The sequence below is a fragment of the Myotis davidii genome, unplaced genomic scaffold, assembly GCF_000327345.1.
Source record: "Myotis davidii unplaced genomic scaffold, ASM32734v1 scaffold923, whole genome shotgun sequence".
NCBI lineage: Eukaryota > Metazoa > Chordata > Mammalia > Chiroptera > Vespertilionidae > Myotis > Myotis davidii.
The window spans coordinates 908,746-913,941 of NW_006293789.1; the positions used below are offsets into that span (position 1 = coordinate 908,746).

The 5,196-nt window shown below is 44.1% G+C and overlaps 1 pseudogene; it reads right to left on the reverse strand.

The window, feature by feature from the left end:
* The window catches only part of LOC102763029, a 3,999-nt pseudogene extending 1,687 nt beyond the window's left edge, over positions 1–2,312 (reverse strand).
* Between the last annotated feature and the right edge of the window lie 2,884 nt (positions 2,313–5,196).

Genomic DNA, 5,196 nt, shown 5'->3' on the forward strand with positions numbered 1-5,196 from the left:
TAAGGAAGCAACAAAATAACAATTGTGTGTGTGTAAATCTAATAAAGCTGGGCCCCAGGGGATTCTGTCTTAGAGCAGGTTTCTGTGAAATGAACAAATGAATTGTATTTTTCCTGCCCAGGACCGGAAGTCTCTTCTGGCTTGGGAATTATTTACTATGTAATCCTGATGGAAGGTAAAGCCTCTGATGGTGCAGGTGGGTGATGGAGTTTTTAGGGCAGCGTTGCTAGTGTGGTACCCAGGGACTGACGCATGGTGTTGATAATGTAAGCTGAGGTGTCTACTTTGTGGTGGCAGGGGCAGCGTGTCTTCACGTTCCTAGTGCTATGACATGATTTTAGAAGTTGTTTCCAAATGCATGTGCCTCTGAGCCTGACTCCACCTTGCATTTAAATAAATTCCTTTTCTCCTCAAATCAGTCAGAGTAAGTTTTTGTTGCTTGTAGTTCAGTTGCCTGACGGATACATTAGAATCGAGAGGCACAAGCCCGCAGGGAAACAGAAGAAATCAGGGATGGGTTATCTAGTCTGATTGAAAATCCAACTGGTTTAAAGAGTTTTGATGCAGGCAGCCAGTGGCATCCAGTAGCAAAACATTAAATTATCGCCTAAAATGAAATAGCCATTGAAATTAAGCTTTGGAGAGACCAAGTAGCAGCTGAGGACTATACGAGTGTGACTGTTTTGTTTTATGGAATTGGACAGCTTAAAGAAAGAGAATAATGAGCTCTAACTCCTTATATCTTAGCTCAAATTCCCAAGTTTTCAGCTCAAAGCATGTGCATTGCAGGGATTTTCTATGAGTTCTAAAACAGACAAACAACAACAATAACAACACATTTGCTTCCCCTAGCAGCTGGGGACTAAATAGGTAAAAACTAAAAATGAAGTTTGACCTTGTGGGTTGCTGAATTACAAAGTCACTTAAATTCACAGCTTAAACATTCTCTTATTTGAAACCGAAGGCACTGACTAGACCAGAATAGGACCCTGAGGACTTGAGTGGAGAGATGAGCAATCAGCTGACTTAATGTAGTCCACACCCCTGGAGCTCAGCGTTGGCCTCCCTGCCAAAGGAAGGCAGTGATGAGGTTCCTAACACACCTCAGGAGACCAGTTGAAAAGACAAACCCTGAAGGAGACTTACCCATCACAGGAATTGTGAGTTTCTGCTCATTTATAAAAGCAAAAATCTGGGGAATACATGTGGTGAGGGATTCCGAGAATTCTAGACCAGAGAAGGAAAAACATGCTTTCGATCAAGCTGACTCTATTGGTATGGAGGCAGTTACCAAAATTCCAGGCTCATTTGCCCAATGGGAGCAGCACTGCTCAGTTGGCTACTGTAACCTAGACTCACGGGGACCAGTGTACGTAAATAACAATGCTAGTTGGCACCAACAGAGCCCTTCCTAGGTGCCAAGCACTGTTTACCATGCTTTTATAGTATAAGGTATTTAATCCTAAGAATATGCTTTGAGGTACGTATTATCACCTTACTTATAAAAGAGGAAGCTGAGGAACTTCGTTCAACAACTTCCCACATGCAGCTTGTAAGTGGTAAAGTTGAGATTCAAATCAGATAGCCTGGTTCTAGAGTTGGCCTTGAAAACCTGTAATGAAGTTCTTATAAGGGAAGATGACAGAAATACCTTTTCTGAGAGGAAGGAATCCAAGAACTTAGGAAAATGATCCAATAGACTTATCAAGTGTGACTACTTATCCATTCCTATAGCAAATTCTGCAAGGCGGCCCAGGAGACGCGTATTTGCCTCAGCAGTGAGAAGTCCACTGTGAGAGGAATGCTGGCAGTTTGGTTTTTCTCTGGAGAGTTGACCTCGGGACAGAGTTGTGGCCCTTACTGAGTTCCTGAAGCTGCTGCCCACTAGCTTGGAGCCCTTGAATACAAAGGAGACTGGGTATTTACAGCAGACACTGTTGGATGACCATCCAAAGCCATTCCCTGTCTCATTCTCTGTCCGAAGCTGCTGCCCACCAGCTTGGAGCCCTTGAATACAAAGGAGACACTGTTGGATGGCCATCCAAAGCCATTCCCTGTCTCATTCTCTGTCTACATTCAACTAGAGTATGAGAAGCCAGATTCTTGCTTTTTCCACCTCAACTCTATAAGTAGATGGGACATATAACCTAGTCTTGGTCAATGACATCTAAGGGAGAGTCTGCTGAGGGATTCTGGGAAAGATCACTTGTTCCCTTTTAATAGAAAGGTGGGCGAAGATAGGTCCTTACCTTGGCCAACCCGTCCTTCCTGCCTTTGAATGGGGTTGTGATGCCTGGAACAGCAGCAGCCATCATTCAAGAAGACATAAGCCTAAGCTTAAGAGCCACTCGGATTCAGTACGAGATGAAAAGAGCCTGGATCCCTGAGGAACTATTCCCACACTATGTACCTCCAGGCTCCTTGTTATATGAGGAAGACAAATCCCTCCTTGTTAAGGTATTATTGGTCCACTATTCTAACACCTGCAAACTAAAGCATTCCTAAATGATAAAGTAACCCTAGAGGAAGGATTCAAATAACATCCTAGATATGTGCTATGTATCTTCCAACAACCAGAAGAAATCCCCAAGTCGCTTATATCCTTACTCTGCAGTTCTTGAAAACTTTAAAGAGGATCCAAATACATTTGTACAATTTACAGCAATATATATAAAAAAAACTCCCCTTTCTCCCTCTACCTACCTGATCACACCACACTGCTGCTCCAGAGCGTCTTGCTCGGAGGTCTCCAGCTCCCTTTCTTTCCTCCTTCTTTGTCCCCATCTTTTCTATGTTTACAATGAAGACTCCCTGGCTTCTCACCAGCAAAACTGAGGAGGGAGGAGGGGCACATGTAACTGCAAAATTCCCTATGGAGACCCCCAACTCTCCTCCAGTAAAAATGGTTGCTCCATCATGTATAATTTTTAAAACTGTGTTTATAGTTCCTTATAAGAACATTTCGGTATTCCGGAACACATCACTCACTGACTTTTCATCTTTAAAGCAAAGACACCTTCTTTTGAAAAACAAGTTGGTCACAATATAGGGTCAAATCACATTTGAGTACACCAAATGTTCACTCAGGACATACCTAAAAAATAACAAGCATACTTTTAAAAACAATTACAAGTTTTAAGTGACATTATAAGTAAAATTAAAAATTAAAAAAAATGGAAACTAGCTTTATTCCCACATAAGATTGGATTACTAGCCTGACATTAGTCTCCAATTGCTGCTGGAACAAATAACTGTGAACTTATTATCTTACAGTTCCAGAGGTCAGCATTCCAGAGTGAATCTTAAGGGGCTAAAATCAAGGTGTCAGCAGAGCTGGTCCTTCAGGAGGGCCTGGGGAGAACCTGTTCCTGGCCTCTTCCAGCTTGTGGAGGCTGTGCACCCCTTGCCTGTCTCATCACTCCAGCCTTTGCTTCTGTCACATCACCTTCTCCTGCTCTGACCTTCTTGCCTCTGTCTTATAAGGATCCTTGCGATTATATTTAGGCCCACCTAGACAATCCAGGGTAACCTCCCATCTAAGAAACATTAACAATCATAGGTGCAAAGGCCCTTCTGCGTATAAGGCGACATTCACAGGTTCCAGGGAGTAGATGGTCAATATTTGGGAGGATCCTCATTCAGTTTACCACAGTCTGCCTCTGGCCCTGAAGTTTCATCCAGCCCACATCATACTTCCTCCTGGGTTGTGAGCTATTGCCACTGGCAGGAGAAGGAGCGCTCCTATCTTGCTGGCCCATGGCCCAGGAGATGGCCAGGGCTGTGTGGAGAAAGCTGCCCCATCCACACCCAGTTCAGAGCGCAGCCTCCAGCAGCTCCACAAACAGCAAATTAAGCCCAGTTAAGCAAGAGCAGAATCTAATGGGCTTTGCTCAGAGGTCAGAAATAAATGCTCATTGTTGAATGCCACTGACTTGTAGGGCGGTTTGTTATTCAGCAAGTCAGTTCTTCTATTGCACAATAACTTAAGGCCTATGGGAAAACTACCATTGTCCATTCCACTTGTTTTGAATATCTCTAGAGTCATGTAAATTTTAACACACATACACTCTTCACTCTAAAGGTAGCAAACTTAATCTTCCCTTCCTTCCTTCCTTCCTTCCTTCCTTCCTTCCTTCCTTCCTTCCTTCCTTCCTTCCTTCCTTCCTTTCTTTCTTCTTTGTAAAAATTGTTTCCAAGAAAAATATCTGGGCTGAAGCAAAGAGGGATTAGAATAAAATCAGAGAAGGTGGTGACAAACTAGAGGGCCCACCTGTCCTGGAAAATCCCCCACAGAAAACTAAATTATAAAAGGGCGTGTCTACTGAGAGATGCCCGCGGAAGACCTGGGCATCTGTAAAGAACACCTTCAGGCATTGCACATTGACTGATGTTGGGTGGTGGTCTTTTACGAATTTATAGATTAGAGGGGATTTCCCAGCTCAGCAGTCTGAATAATTGCTGCTGTTGTTGTTGCTGTTGTGTGTGTGTGACAGCTGTGTGCTGACAGCCAATTGTGTGCACCTCTTCTCAAGTCCATATTCAGCGGATCAGGGGCACCAGGCTGATAGCTGGTAATGAGCCATGCTGGGAGTGTTTACGCGGCAGAAACCTTGCTCCCGTTATAGATGTGTGCACTGGGTCATAATACAAAGTGCATTTCTTACACTGGGTCATGGTCAAAAACTCTGAAAGCCATGGCTCTCACAGTGATGGAGTGAACTTCAACTGCCTGCAGGATGAACAATCCATTTGTGCAAAACATTTCTGCCCCTGGAAGCAAGGCTCGACAGTGCTGCAAAGCAAACTGTGACACTACCCAAATGAACCTGGAAAGAGGCGATTTCATATGGATGTTTCTGCCATAATTGTTCGGGGCTCTGTGTTTTCCTTTGTCCTCTCTTCAGCTGTAGGAGCTGAGGGGTGAGTTGTGTGTGACATTTCATCCTAACGTTTCAGTCTATGAATTGCATCCATGACAATTATGAAAAGAATGGGTATTTGGCTTGTATGACTTCAAGAGATGGTGGTCCCTGCCTCCTTTCTCTCAGATGTGTCCTCGGCCCCAGGAGTCCCATTCTTGAGTGGGGTGGGGGGCAGAATTGGCTTTGAGCATGCTGGTGGCCCTTGTCTGGAGCCAGCAGGCGCTTGCACAGTAATTTGAGAGACCTTATGCTCTATAATAATTCACCAGCTCAC